Source organism: Perognathus longimembris, chromosome 10, assembly GCF_023159225.1.
Source record: "Perognathus longimembris pacificus isolate PPM17 chromosome 10, ASM2315922v1, whole genome shotgun sequence".
In the NCBI taxonomy this organism is placed as follows: Eukaryota; Metazoa; Chordata; class Mammalia; order Rodentia; family Heteromyidae; genus Perognathus; species Perognathus longimembris.
The window spans coordinates 48,788,999-48,804,623 of NC_063170.1; the positions used below are offsets into that span (position 1 = coordinate 48,788,999).

General features: G+C 46.8%; 1 protein-coding gene across 3 annotated transcripts in view; it reads left to right on the forward strand.

The window, feature by feature from the left end:
- Window positions 1-15,625, forward strand: part of Kctd6 (potassium channel tetramerization domain containing 6) — a 31,997-nt gene that overhangs the window by 11,611 nt on the left and 4,761 nt on the right. The window contains exon 1 of one of the 3 annotated variants that reach the window (XM_048356050.1): window positions 9,183-9,330. The exons of 1 other annotated variant lie outside the window; for it this stretch is intronic. The gene's annotated coding sequence lies outside the window, so the exon portion shown is untranslated. Of the gene's footprint in view, window positions 1-9,182; window positions 9,331-10,199; window positions 11,430-15,625 lie in introns of those variants that run through there. One more of the 3 variants, XM_048356051.1, reaches the window with a different exon arrangement.

Consider the following 15,625-nt stretch of genomic DNA (forward strand, 5'->3'; position numbering starts at 1 on the left):
CTAGGGCTTGAACTCAGGACACTGTCCCATAGCTTTTTGCTCAAAACTAGCCCTCCACTATTTGAGTCACAGTTCCATTTCTGGCCTTTTGGTGGTTAATTGGTGATATATCCCAGACTTTTCTCCTGGGGTGGTTTTGAACCACAGTCCTCAGATCTCAGCCTCCTGAGTTGCTAGGATTACAGGTATGAGTCACTAGTTCACTTTCACTTAGAAAGTGAACATTCTTGCTAAACTAGAGAACATGTGCAGGGGAAGTGGTTTGGCTTAGGAATGGGGAAGGAGGGCAAACCAAAGCCTGGAATACATTACTGACACATGTGTAGGGCACTGGGCACTCAGGGAAAATAATACTCAGAAGCTAGAATGCATGCAAGCCTTTTGTAGGCCAGATACCAATGCTGTAGTCAGGCAGCTTTACTCCCAGGTGACACAGAATGCCTCTCAGGGTCAGTAAACATTTCATAGGCAGCACACGGAGACATTCTTGGAGCTAAAGACCAAAGCCAGGATGTTCTGGATCCAATGTCCGATTCATTCTCTGTAATTACGGAGACCCATGCTGAAGAGGACAGTGAAATCCAAGGCCCCTCAGGCCTTCCTCTTAGCGCTGGTTAGGAACCAGATTCCTTCCCCAGGATCCAGAGCTCCCAGCTGAGCTCTGGAAGCTGATTAAAGAGAAGGCCCAGAAGCAGCAGGTAATTAGAAACCTTATAAAAAGGTAGAGCACTCTTCAAACACCTAAGCGTCTCCTTGGCTGGAGGTAGGGGAGGTGCTGGAGGCTGCAGCCTGCTGGGTCACATCTGCCCTAGCAGTGACTGGGGACATGGGCAGGGCCGGAAAGAGAAAAGGGCTGCTTAGGAATTTACTGGGGCAGCCAGGGAGGGCCATTTGTAAGCCCCAAACAAACAAGCCAGTGACATCAAGCACACCAGGAACAAAGGGGACTTAGGAGAATATACACTCATGCACACACATACACAGAAGCAGAGAGACAGAGACAGAACCAACCAAGGGCTGCAAAGCAGAGCTGGTGACCCACTCACCAGCCCTTTAACTGTCCTAATGTCATGAGAGGAAGGCTCCACACTGCTATGTAGTCTTGGGGCCAGAGAATCCACACAATGAGCTGTCTTAGGGTCTTCATCTCCTGGGATCCCCAGGGACCACCCCAAGCTTTGGAGGAGTCGTGGAAGGTAATATGAGTGGCCAACTATGGGCTTGAACTTCCACAGTAGTGCTCTCTCTCTCTCTCTCTCTCTCTCTCTCTCTCTCACACACACACACATACACCACCACCACCACCACCACCACCACCACCACCTTCCCTCTTTGCCTTTTTGGGTACCTCCCTTCCTGGAGCATCCTCAGAGCTCTCCATGGTTGACCCAAGCTGATTCCCACCTTGCTCTGCACAGGGGCTCCCATGCTGCTGGATAAAGAGGCTGTTTTAGAAACCCCCAATGGGACTCAGTGTTTCTTGTTGCACTCCTGCTTCACCATAATCTAGATGCTCTGAGGCTGGGGTGGAGGAGAACAAAGAGACTAAGGGGGTGCTAAATTGTAATGGCAAAGCTGGAGCAGAGGTAGAGTGGGAGGGGGGCTTCCCATTGCAGGCAATCATGCAGGGCATTTATGGCATCCTTGCAGCTGTTTTTTTGCCTGGCTGGTGAACTTGTTTATCATCATTGTTCTTTCATTTCTTTACTATATAGTCCTGAGCATCTATGGTGTGCAGTGTTGTTCTAGGTGAACAAGTCTCCAAATGAAGACTGAGACACAGTCCTCTCTGTCAGATTTAGGTGGCCATGGGCAATTTCAAAACACAGGGAGAGTTCTCCACCAGTGATTCATGCCTGATTCTGGAGGCTGAGATCTGAGGATCATGGTTTCAAGCCAGCCTGGTCAAGGAAGTCCTGTGAAACTTTTTTTTTTTTTTTTGGTGCCAGTCCTGGGGCTTGGACTCAGGGCCTGAGCACTGTCCCTGGCTTCTTTTTGCTCAAGGCTAGCACTCTGCCACTCGAGCCACAGCACCACTTCTGGCTTTTTCTATATATGTGGTGCTGAGGAATCGAACCCAGGGCTTCATGTATACGAGACAAGCACTCTTGCCACTAGGCCATATTCCCAGCCCAGTCCTATGAAACTTTGGTCCCCAATTAATCAGGAAAAAAGTCATCAGAAATGGAGGTGTGTGTGTGTGTGTCTGTGTGTCTGTGTGTGTGTGTGTGTACATATGTGCGTGCATGTGCACAGAGAGAGAGAGAGAGAGAGAGAGAGAGAGAGAAAACAAAACCAGAGTATTCCTGCCCAATGGAGCAAGCAGAAGCAAGTGGTTGATCAAAGTTAATGGAGTAGTATTGGAGGCCAGGTTACATCGCTCCATCTCCCTCTAAATCTCAGCCACCATTGCACTGGATTAAATCATTAATTTGGAGGCCAGAAGGAGGAGGATAGAAGGTGGTGCTGGTTCCCGATGTGTTGCCAGATAAATCACAAGATGCTTGCATTTAATGCAGTGCTTGGGACACACCTATACTAAAACATCATTGTCTATTTGAACTCTACATTTAACAGAGCATCCCCTCCTCATTTACTGTTTCTGATAATGTAAATTGTTGATAAATGGACATGTTGGAAATAGTTGATGATCAAAGGGAAAGGCATACCTTCCTGGGGAACAGCATGCACAAAGAACTGGAGATAACAGGTGCTGTGATTCTTCTAAGGAACTGACCACTGTCCATTCAGTGTGGTGGAAAAGAGGGAAGGAATTAGAAAACCCTGAACTAACAGGGATCTGTGCTAGTGTCAGGTACAATATGTGGCCCCATTCTTCTTTTAGGGTGCTGTTAGGAGCTATACAGATGTAGCCCCTACCTCCTGGGAGCTCACAGGCCAGCTGAGAAGCAAGGAGGTGGGGAGCAGGAAGAGCAGGTCCTGTAAGCGTCATAGTTGGAGAGTCAGCAAAAGCCTTCCTAAGGAGGAGATGCTTGAGTGATACAGGCATCCAAGGGCTGGGAGATGGTTGTTCCAGGCACAGCATAACAGAAAGCCCTGAGGTGAAAAATGGGTGACAGGTCCCAGGAACTGACATGTGGCCTGGGAGACTGGGAGCTCAGGGGGATGGTAAAAAGAGCCAAGAGAGGTGGCTGGATAGGACTTTGGACTGGATCCTGAAGGTAAGAGCCCATGCAGGAGTAGAGAGCAGCTCTGTGCTCTCTGACGTGATATGCTGGGGAGAGGAGGACAGATGGGTGGCATGGGAACAGAGAATGAGAGAGACCAGTGAGAGAGCTGCTCCAGATGTCCAGAACGGACACATTGATGGCCCAGCCTAGCATGATGGTGGTGAGGAGGAAGAGGGAGAAGGAGGAATGGATCCAGGCTGCACTGAGGGGGAAGACTTGGCAAGCCTGGGTTTCCTGGCACTAGGAAGTGAGGGGGAGGGAGGAGCACGATGACTCAAAGCTGTTGGTTTGGGCAGATGGAGGATGGTGGCGCCATTTGCAGAGCTGAGCTAAGGACTTGGGAGGTTTGGGGGTGGTGGAAGAAAGTTCTGGTTTGCATATGTCGAGGGTAAGGAGGTTGGTGGTAGACTATGGGACAGTGGGCTGTGAGGGAGGAGGAAACCATGTGGAGCCAGAGAGCTGTATGCACATCTCGCCCACACTTAGCCCTGGTCAATGACTTCATCTTTCTTGTTAAGTCTTCTCATCTGTCCAGTGAGATGGCAAAGCCCTTGTGTTACAGGGAGGGTGTAGCAAACACCTCTGTGCTGCCTGCCCTCCGGTGCCCACCCTTTCTACACTGTAGTAGGGTTGGTTTGTGAGACCATATGTATCTATCACTTTCAAGGTTAGCTTATAAAGACAAAGTGGCTTTTGGCTTCCATCCCTTGCTCTAGGGATGTCAGCTATCATTTGTCAGGAGAGGCTAATATGAGGAAATTAGTGCCTTATGGGAAAAGCCATGTGGATGAACTTGGAGGTGAAATCTCAGCCCTTTGAGGACTACAGCCCCTGGGGATAGCTGGACTCCAAGCTACTTCCAAATCCATGACCCACAGAAAGTAGATGATAATAAATGTATATTGTAAACACCTACATTCTGGGGGTGATTTGTTACCATGGATATCTGTTTCAGAGGATGAAAGGCAGGGACTGTCACAGTCAGACCACAGAATATTCGGTGTCTGTACCCCTGGAAGCCAGGAGAGGGTGTGGGGCTGGAGGTATGGATCTGAGAACCTTTGCTTAGAGACTGGCATGGTATCCAGAGTGATGGTCCAGGCAGTCCACAGGGAAGGGGAGAGAGAGATGACAGGATGGTGTTGGACAAAAACTGGGTTGGGCATAAAGGGTGGGAAAGACATCTCCCTGAGTCTGAGAGAGGCACTGCAGAGGAAGGAGGAGAACATGGTATCCAGAAGGCTACGGCAAAAGACTTCTTCAGGAGGTATGGGCCAAAGCCTGGCACACAGAGTTCTGAGGAATCTCTGCTCAGCACCAAGGGAAGTCCTGGTGCCCCTAGCAAGACCAATTCAGGTAGGGAGGTGAGTTCTGAGGCTAGGTTGAAAGTGGGTTGGGGTGATAGAAGAAGGGAGATAACCCAGCAACAGAGGAAAGAGAAGAGACACTGAATGTGAACATTGTTCAATGTCACAGTCCTGAGGCTTATCTGATGATGGGGGGGGGGGGGGGAGAGAGAGCTTGAGAGCATAGGCTAGAAGATAAGAGATGAGGATGGATCCAGAATCCAGACAGGGAATCACCTGGATGGGAGGCAGAGTTCCTCAACTGTCTTAAAAGAAGACTGTGCAATGCAGGTAAGTCCACAAGCAGTAGAGGAAGGAGCCTGGCAGCTCCCAGTGAAGAAGCAATGGTCACCATGGGAAGTAAGCACCACCAGCCTGCTGTGAAGAGGACAATGGGGAACTCCAGTCTTAATTCACAGCAGTTTCCTCACAGCTTCCTGTGGCCCACCCAGCACTTATCCTGATGCCCACACAGTAGCCGCCATAAGAAGAACTCATCCCAGGCCAGTCTGGTTCACTCCTTGTCAGCCTTGGCAGACAAGGATCATGCAAGCAATCTCGTGGAGCCTTCAGACTTGCAGTCCACCTGGGAAGAGAGGCCCAGAGATGCAGGGGAATCAGGAGAGAGTTGCGAAGCACAAGCTGGTCCCTATGAGTTGGCGACCATGAGCTCTACGGAGTAAAATAGCTTCCAGTGTCACTCTGCCCTCAGCTCCCCCAAATGAGATCCAGGTGTTTGCAGGAGAGTTCTATGGAACAGTCAAGCTACAGAAAATTCCAGTTTAAGGGAAGCTTCTCTAGTAAATATTGTTCTATCATAAAAATCGTCAGTCCTAGAGCTTGAACCCAGGGGGTGCTGTTTCTGAGCTTTAGCACTCAAGGCTAGTACTCTGCCACCTGAGACACAGCTCCACTTCTAGCTTTTTAGTGGTTAAATGATAGTAGTCTCACGGATTTTCCTCCCTAGGCTGGCTTCAAACTGCAGTTCTCAAATCTCAGCCTTCTAAGTAGTTAGGATTATAGGCATGAAGCACCAGTGCCTGGCTCATTTTGCTTTTTTAAAAAAACATTATTTATTGTCAAAGTGCTGTACAAAGTGGTTACAGTTTCCTACATAAGGCAATGAGTATATTTATTATCAAACTTGTTACCTACTCCCTCATTTTTCCTCCCACTCATTTTGCTTTTTGAAACATGGTCTGGCTATGTAACTCAAGCTGGTATCAAACTCGGTATCCTCCTACCTCTACTTCCCTTGTGCTGGGATTACAGATGTGCACTACCACACACAGCTAGTTTCATTTTTTGGTTTAAGAGATAACTTTGGTAGCTAAAGCACAGAAGAAGAGAATAACTTAGAAAAATGGTAGACCTATCTTATTCATAAATATGTAAGTAAAATCCTAAATAAAATATTAGCAAATGGAATCCAGTAATAACTGAAAAAAAGGAACAACCTCAGGAATGGTTATTATATAGATGGTTTTATAATAAAATCCATTTGTAATTCATTACATTGAAGGGGGATTCCACATTTGATAAAAATTCAGCACATTCCTAGCAGAGTAGAACAATGCTTCCTAACCCTGATAAAGATTGATTGATCAAAATTTATAACAAGGGTGCTGGGAATATGGCCTAATGGTAGAGTGCTTGCCTCGCATGCATGAAGCCCTGGGTTCAACTCCTCAGCACCACACATATAGAAAAAGCCAGAAGTAGTGCTGTGGCTCAAGTGGTAGAGTGCTAGCCTTGAGCAAAAAGAGGCCAGGGACAGTGCTCAGGTCCTGAGCTCAAGGCCCAGGACTGGCCAAAAAAAAAAAATCTATAACAAATATTGTACTTAATAGTAAGATGGTTAGAAGCAGTAAAGAACAAGATTGAAATGCCCCTCATTACCAGTGCTATTCAAGACTGCAGGGGCTTCAGTCAGCATAGAGAAGCTAGGAAGAAAAAAAGGAAGTAGAGGTGTGGCTCAAGTGGTAGAATGCCAGCCTAGAGTAGAAAAGCTAAGGGAATTGAAACCCCATTATGGACACACACACACACACACACACACACACACACACACACACATGAGAAAATACAACTGGACAGGAAATTCAAACTGGTATGACTTGCACTTGCACACTGATTATTTACATACTAAACTAAGTTCAAGAGGCTTATTAGTACTAAAAAGGAATCATGAAGTTTGCTAAATGTAAGTTACGATACAAAACCGACTACATGGGGCTGGGAAGATAGCCTAGTGGCAAGAGTGCTTGTCTCGTATACATGAAGCCCTGGGTTCAATTCTTCAGCACCACATATATAGAAAAGGCCAGAAGTGGTTCTGTGGCTCAAGTGGCAGAGTGCTAGCCTTGAGCAAAAAGAAGCCAGGGACAGTGCTCAGGCCCTGAGTCTAAGGAACAGGACTGGCAAAACAAAACAAAGCAAAAAACAAAACAAACAACTACATTTGGTAAGTTTTGGAATGTTTGAGTTTGAAAATAGTTAACAGTACTGATAAAAACTTTATCCAGAAATCAGTCAGACAAAACTGTAGTTACTTCGGTCAGTCTTTATCTGGGGAAACCAAACTCTTCCGAAGCCGGGTGACTCTCCAAAGAATACCAGTGAGTCAGCTGGGTGCCAGGGTCTTACATGTGAAATCCCAGCTACTCAGGAGGCTGAGATCTGAGTATGTCTGCGAGACTCTAATTATCTCAAAACATCAAGAAGCCAGAAATAGAGGAGCAGTGGCTCAAGTGGCAGAACACTGGCCTTGAGCAAACAAGCTCAGGGACAGTGTCCCTGGACTGGCATGCACACGTGCATGCAAGTGTACACACACACACACACACACCAGAGGCAATTCTGGACTTTTAGTGGCACTAAATCCTGAAGAGCTGAGTCTTGGATAATTTCTATGTTGTCATGCTGTAAAAAATAAAACTCTTGGTCGGGCCAGTGTTTTAGTTCAGTAGATAAAACATGCTGAGTTTGTAAGGTTCTGGGTTCAGTCACCAGTATGACAAAAACAAAGATCCCCAAGCATATTACATTTTTCTGATCATAAAGTCAATATCCACATATTCTAGAAATCAAAGTCTAGACCATTAAGAAGTGATAAGGCAGCCAGGCATTGGTGACTCATACCTGTAATTGTAGCTACTCAGGAGACTGAGATCTTGAGGATTATGGTTCCAAGTCCATGCAACTCCATCTCCAAACTAACCATCAAAAAGCAGGGTTGGAGGCATGGGTCAAATGCAAGCCAAGCAAGTGGAGACCCTAGTACTGCCAGAAAAAAAAAATAATACTAACACAGGAACATTCACTAATACTTCTGTATATTTCCAGGAACACTAGGTATCTTCACATACATTTCTGTGTCCTCACCTAGTTTTTGTGAGCATATTATTATAACAGTGGCATTCAGTAATGTCAATGAAGCATGTATTTAACCTACCAATTTGAGTTTATGGACAAAAACCAAATATTAGCTATAATCTGGGGCTGGGGATATGGCCTAGTGGCAAGAGTGCTTGTCTCTAATACATGAAGCCTTGGGTTCGATTCCCCAGCACCACATATACAGAAAACTGCCAGAAGTGACACTGTGGCTCAAGTGGCAGAGTGCTAGCCTTGAGCAAAAAGAAGCCAGGGACAGTGCTCAGGCCCTGAGTCCAAGGCCCAGGACTGGCAAAAAACAAAACCAAACAAATATTAGCTATAATCTTATCAATAAAAATTCATCCTGAGCCCCTGCTTGCACACGTGTGGACATGAAAGCCAGGTGAGTTTCTAAGGGCAACCGCAGGTAAGGGCACTTAGTAAAGAAGGGAAAATGGCAAAAGCAACTCCCGGTGACTGGGCCCATCTGGAAGGGGACAGCAAGCTAGCTAGGTGGAAATGAGTGGAATTTGGCACAGCTCTACGCCTGGAGGCTTTAGGTCACCCCCCTGCAGCCTTGTTCTCTTTGCTGCAGTGGCAACAGTATCCCTGCCAGCCCGGTCTTGGACAGATCTGCTTGGAGCCTCACTCAAATCCTTTGCACAGGTCATTTTCTTTTCTGAAGCTGGCTCTGTCTCCCCATCTGGCAGATCTTCACTGGCCTGGTAGGCTGGAGAGGTGGCCTTAGGGGCTTTCTGAAAGCCAGGAGTAGCTCTGGCTTTAGGCCCGGTCTCCAGGTCTTCCTTGTCCACTGAGTATGAATTATTCTCCACCAAAGTCTGCTTCTGCCCCTCCCAACATCTAGAAGCTTGTTATTCTGTCTACGCTGGGTCTGGGTCTGGATCTAGGGACCCGCTTTGGTCTTGGTGGCCGCTGAACTTCTCCAGGCCTGGCACACAGAAGTCTGTGGATTGGCTGAGAAGAAACATCTGGTGCAAGCCTGCCCCGAGGACCCGGGAAGGTCCCGCCGCGGGGCTGGGAGGACCCCAGACTGCAGGCGGGGGCGGGGATTGAGGGGGCGGGGCCTGGGGCGGAACTGGGCCTTCGGGGCGGAGCTTCGGGGCTGCGGTAGAGACAGGCTGGTCCGCGCCACTCAGGCAGCGCCCGCAGCATTTCCCAGGACTCCCGGCTCCCCGGCCTCTTGCGCCTCGCCGCCGGTAGGGGGCGCCCGCGCTCGTGGCGCCGGGGACTCTGCTGGGAAGGCGCCGCCCGGCGCGGGCTGCTGGATCCGCAACTCCGGGCGCGAGCTCAGTCGTCCCCTCCGCCGCCGCCGCCGCCGCTGCCGGGCGCGGGCTCGCTCGTCCCCGCGCTCGCGCCCTCCGGCCGCCAGCTTCTCCTGGTCCAGCGGCCGCGCAGTGAGTCGGGCGGGCGCGGACGTGTGGGGCCGGGGCTCGGGAGGGCCGGGCGGCCGAGGCGTGCGGCCCGGGCCGAGGGCGGGCCGGGCCGGGCGGGGGCGCGCGGAGGGGCCGCGGGAGCCCGGGCCGCGCGCCCCGGGGCTGGCACGAGTCCGCGGCGGGGCTGCCCTCGGATCGGCCTGAGCGGACGTTCCGGCGGGACGCGCGGCCCCGCAGGCCGGGGTTCGGGGCTCCGGTGCGCCACCCTTGTCCGGGCCCGGAGCATCGTCCGCCCCGGCGCCGAGACCAGGCGGCTTCGGGGCTTCGCTTACAGGGCAACCGCAGAGCGCGGCCCGGACGGGGACGCGTGGGGTCTGCTGGAAAATGATTTTCTTCCTTTCTTCTTGGTGGCGCTAATTAGCCACCGCTTGCCCTAGTTTACAGCGCCCCGCAAGGCTTCGGAGCCCTTGCCTCCCTTTGGTCCTCCCCGCCCCCCCCGCCCCTTTCCCTGCCCCGGGAGAGACACTCAGCTTTTGCAGATTGATGTCCGTGGTGGCACTTTTAATGCCGATGTCAGGGGCGATCGACGGCCGTGGCTGTGGGGAGCCCCCGCCTGCAGCACCTGCTGGGCTGGCCACGGAGGAGCCTGCCCCGGGGGTGGGACGGGGAAGGGAAACGTGACCGAGGTCGTGGTTAGATCTTCTGCTAAAGTTACGGTGTTTCTGTTCTGCAAGGCCACTCTTGCCATCCAGTTAGTTTGCAGGACTTTGCTGTGGAAGAGGTTTGAGAAGTAAATACACTTGGGAAGACCTCGTCTAACCGAGAATGGATGGGCAGCAGCCCTGGCATCTGTCCCCTCCATATCTCCCCCCCACCCCCCACTCCCCTGCCATATGCAGGTTGTTGCTTTTTTTTTGCTGTCACGAATGCCCCTCAGTTACATGAATGATCCTGGAATAGCACCGGCCTGAGGCCAAGACTGAGATGTTTTGAAATGAACAAATGTGTAGCTAGGAAAAGGGAAATAAGCTTATTGTGAGCAGAGCTGGGAGGATTAGTTAATTGAAAACTACCAGTCCTTCCAGAGGCTTGATTTTTTTTTTTTTTAATGCCTCAGAAGGGTTGAGCAGCCAGGCTTGCTATAAATGCTGTTGCTAAGTTTTACCATTTGAATTTTCGTAAATTGTAGTTCAAGCCTTACTACAAAAAGGAGTCTCAGGAGAAATCTTATAAGTACCCCAGTGGATATTGGATTTTGATATTTGGGGTCTATGGAGTGGAGAAATTTGTTTGGACTCGACCATCCTGAGTCATGCTTACAGAAGTTCTGAAGTAAGCACTCAAGGGTGAGGCTTGGAGAGCTGTGTTACCGGTTCTCCCTTGGGGGTGGTGGTCCTGGGAAAGGAGGACCTGTGAGATTGGGAGCACATGGAGGGGAGGATTCCTTCATTCTTGTTCGGTTTTTCAGTCAAAATTTTGTGTATGTTATTGCTACAGGTATTTTCACATTCGTCTAGTACTTGTTTTATAGTCATCATTTTGCTCTTTTCTCCATTTCCCCCAAAGAGGAGTGGTTTACTTGAGTCTCCTAACTAGGAAGGATGCAGAATTGGGATACTGTTTTTATTTTTTCTACCCCAGTCCTAGTCTCTCTCCTTTGCACTCTGAAGCCTGCATGTGACTTTAGAACCCTATTCTACATCTGTCACCCCATGGGCTGGGTTCTGTTCTTATGTTGTGTTTCAGTGGTGTGCTTACTTTGAGCATGGAAACTGAAGGGAAGAGGAATTTTAAGATTTTGTGATGGTTGTCTTTTTGACATTGAAGGTCATTTTTCAATCTATAACTTTTCTTCTAGACAATATGGATGAGAGAGGGGAATGAAAAGAATTATTTATTTTTAAAAAGAGGACCCATTTCTGCAGCAGTGTAGTTAAGGATACTCTAGCATTATAATTACATTATCCTTGTCTGCCTGGCTATTTGTGCTGGCCTGTATGTGAATATTAACCCCAACTACTCCTTTAGATGTGGCTGAACTAGTTTCTATAAAAAGTGTTTCACTTTCAAACTCCCACGGTTCAAGAACAGAGAAACTCAGTACAAAGGCAATTTTGAAGGTAAGTATAGATGGAGAGAATTTATTGACTCCTTTTCAGAATGCCAGGCACAAAGGTTTCAGTATAAAGGCATTTTAAAGGTTACATGGAATCACTGGGAAGAGTAGTCAGTAGGTTTTATTTTTACTTGTTCAGATTTGGAGATTTCCATTGCCATGTGTAGGTTGTTATAAAGTAATATTGATTCTTAGTCTATAGCAAAAATGATAAAACTCTTGACTACTTGTGTTAGTTTGTCACTATCCATAAGTTCTTTGGTGGTGAGGAAGATGGAATTTAGGGATTCTTAGGTTATTTTTTAAGTATTTAATTTTAATTGACTTAATTGGAAGGATTGTACATCCTTCAGATTTTCTACTTTAGAAAACTTGTAATTTCTTCTAAGTATTGTGGATTCTTTTTTCAGGTAATAGGTTTTATTTTGTTTCATCGCTCTTTAATTTTATTTCTATTATTATTATTTTTTTTTTTTTTTGGCCAGTCCTGGGCTTTGGACTCAGGGCCTGAGCACTGTCCCTGGCTTCCTTTTTGCTCAAGGCTAGCACTCTGCCACTTGAGCCACAGCGCCACTTCTGGCTGTTTTCTGTATATGTGGTGCTGGGGAATCGAACCCAGGGCCTCATGTATACGAGGCAAGCTCTCTTGCCACTAGGCCATATCCCCAGCCCCTATTTCTATTATTTTTAAGCAGTTTATGAAAACAACACCTCTTGATCATTGGCACACTCTTCAACATGTGCATCCTTTAATGTGTCTTTAATTATCTAACATACTATCAGAATTTATATATTAGCCTCAGTAACCTTTTTTTTTGGCCAGTCCTAGGCCGTGAACTCAGGGCCTTAGCACTGTCCCTGGCTTCTTTTTTGCTCAAGGCTAGCACTCTGCCACTTGAGCCACAGCGCCACTTCTGGCCATTTTCTGTATATGTGGTGCTGAGGAATCAAACCCAGGGCCTCATGTATACCAGGCAAGCACTTGCCACTAGGCCATATCCCCAGCCACCTCAGTAACCTTTGAAGCTTAAACACATGAATTTCCAGTGCTGTGACAAGAATCTTATTTGCGTCAAATTTCAGATCTTTTCAGGTGAACTGATTTTACAAGGTTAGAAAACCTTTGAAGTTCATAATGGTGCTCAGTTACATTCACTGCCTCTTTAAGTGATATTTAGTAAGGAAAGGAATTTTAAAGGATTTAAAAAATATGTTGCCCTCATAAACTCCATTCCTCACGAATTCTCTGAAATGTTAGATGTTTCTTTTCCTTCAAGTAAAGTAGGCCCATTTGCAGGTCTTCCCTCTGCTGCCTGAATTGTGGTCATGTAAAGTTTTCTTTAAAGCCCTCCACTGGAGACTGGGCCAGGAGAGACCAAAGATGAAAAGGAAATGAATCATTTTCTAATTGTTAGCAGCGCTGGGAAATGATTTAGTAGAAGAAACTTAGTAGAAGAAATCCAAATTCTTTTGGATTATGTTTTCATTCATTTGCACTGTCTGAGATGTTCCCAGTGGTCATACATTTAGAATCAGGAACCCTTTCTGCCATTTATTTATTTTTGTTGTTGTTGTGTCCAAGAATTTCTACAGAAGATGTTTAGAAGCAAGGAGTAAAAAGATACAATTTAAACTAATTCTTTTTTTTATCTTTGAGATTACTAATAAACAATTTGATCTCTTTAGATTGTTTCGTCATTGTTAATGGAAGTGACTAGTAGTGACTTCAGTTTATTTTGACATCTTATATACATGCACAAGAAAGCTTTGGTGTGCCAAAGGCACATGTAGAGCAGGTAATTGCTTTCCTGAATTACTAACCTTGACCTTTCATTATGGTCTTTGTGCTAAAGTCTCAGCTTTTGCTGTGGAGCAGTTTTCGGAGTCTCATCTAATTCACTTTCTGTGTGTGTGTGTGTGTGTGTGTGTGTGTGTGTGTGTGTGCATTGTGCCAATCCTGGGGCTTGAACTCAGGGCTTGGGTGCTATTCCTGAAGTTTTTTGCTCAAGGTTAGTGCTCTACTACTTGAGCCACAGCTCCACTTCTGGCTTTTTGTTTTTTGGTAGTTAATTGACGATAAGATTCTCATGGAGTTTCCTGCTCTGGCTAGCTTTGAGTTGTGATTCTCAGATCTCTGTTTCCTGAGTGGCTAGGATTGCATGTGCAAGGCACTGATACTTTGCTAATTTACTTATTGCTGCTCAAAAACTTGTTTTGTTTTTTTTTTTACAAGTTGGAAAAGGATTAGTAGTGGTGGACATATCTTTCATGACAACTGTAATATTGGTATTTGTCCTTTGTCTTTGGTTTTCCATTTCTTTTTTTTTTTTTTTTTTGGCCAGTCCTGGGCCTTGGACTCAGGGCCTGAGCACTGTCCCTGGCTTCTTCCCGCTCAAGGCTAGCACTCTACCACCTGAGCCACAGCCACCCCTTCTGGCCGTTTTTCATATATATGGTGCTGGGGAATCGAACCGAGAGCTTCATGTGTAGGAGGCAAGCACTCTTGCCACTAGGCCATATTCCCAGCCCAGGTTTTCCATTTCTTATTGGCCATTTGGATAATTCATAGATTGGTTTTTTTTGTTGTTGTTGTTCTTTTGTTTTGGCGCTGGTACCAGGGCCTTGTGTTCTTACTCTTGAGACTTTCTGCTCACAACTATTACTCTACCACTTGAGCCGTGCCTCCAGTCTAGCTTTTTGCTGGTTAATTGGAGCTGGAATCTCATAGACTTTTCTACTTGGGTTAGATTTGAACCTTGAACCCTAAGCTAGGATTGTAGATATAAGCCTCTAGGCTGAATTAGAATTCTTTTTTTGTTGTTGTTGCCAGTCCTGGGCCTTGGACTCAGGTCCTGAGCACTGTCTCTGGCTTCTTTTTGCTCAAGGCTAGCACTCTGCCACTTGAGCCACAGCGCCACTTCTGGCTGTTTTCTATATATGTGGTGCTTGGGAATCGAACCCAGGGCTTCTAAGGCAGGCGCTCTTGCCACTAGGCCATATTCCCAGCCCCTGAATTAGAATTCTTTATGCCACTTGAAACCAGACAACACTAGTAAGTGCCCACCATTTTTCTTTATTCTTAAGGAATCTTCACAGACCCATTATAATTGCTTGATTAGGTAGTTATTATAAAGTAAAATTTTCAGTAGGTGAATATAATAATAGGTAGCTGTAGGAAGTCTCAAGTTAATTCTATTCAATTCTTGGATTCTGTTCTTTTGGTTTCTATCCAAGAGAGATATGGAAAGATGTAGACTAGGAATCAGAAACTCAGGTTTAGGCCGGCACTGGTGGCTCATACCTACCTGTAATCTGAGCTTCTTAGGAGGCTGAGGTCTGGAAGATAGAGATTTGAAGCTAGTCTGGACAGAAAAACCTGAGAAGACTTCATCTCCGAAATAACCCCCACAAAGAAGAGCTGGATGATAGGCTCAATAAACAGAGCACCAGTTGTGAGCTTAAGGCCCTGATTTTAAACCATAGTAAACAAATAATTTACTTCCTAGCTGTGCAGTTTGAGCAGGTCACCTAATCCACCCTATTTGTCTGTTTTGCATCTCTAAAATGGGGACTATAGTCTATACTGGGCCTACTGTTTTAGTTGATGGGGATAAAAGGCTTTCATGTGCTGGGTAAATTGTTTCTTAATTCTAGAGTCCCCTCTCTGGTTGTGCAGATTTGCTTCTGAGTGAGCCCTTCCTTGAAGTTCTCCATTTTCCCATTTGGAACCTTCCTCCTGCAGGCCCTGCCAGTCCATCTATCTGTAGCACTTGGGGATTCCTTTTGTTCTTCAGTTTTTGTGTGTTCCTTCTTCTGTAGAGCAAAAGCCCCTTGAGGGCAGGCATTGTACCTTTCCTTTTCTGTGTGTCCACATTGCACATAGGTGTTCCCTCCCAACATAGTGGAACTAAAATGAACTGATTAAATGATTGTTTATTGAAGCTTTCAGGAAATAATACATTGGGTAATAGGAAAATACTGAAGGTGAGCATTTACTAAAATTTTTGCATAACCTTTTAAGTCACTACTAATTTGTTGTTATTAAGGCACTGAATCAGAGGCTGATGAGACACACTGGTAAAGCATATTTCTTGGTTCTGTTTGTGAAGCAAGTGAGAGGAATAGAAGGCTGTCACAAGAGCCCTGAGTTTGACATTTGTTCCATTTCTTAGCCTGTAGCATGTGGAGGCCGATCTGCAT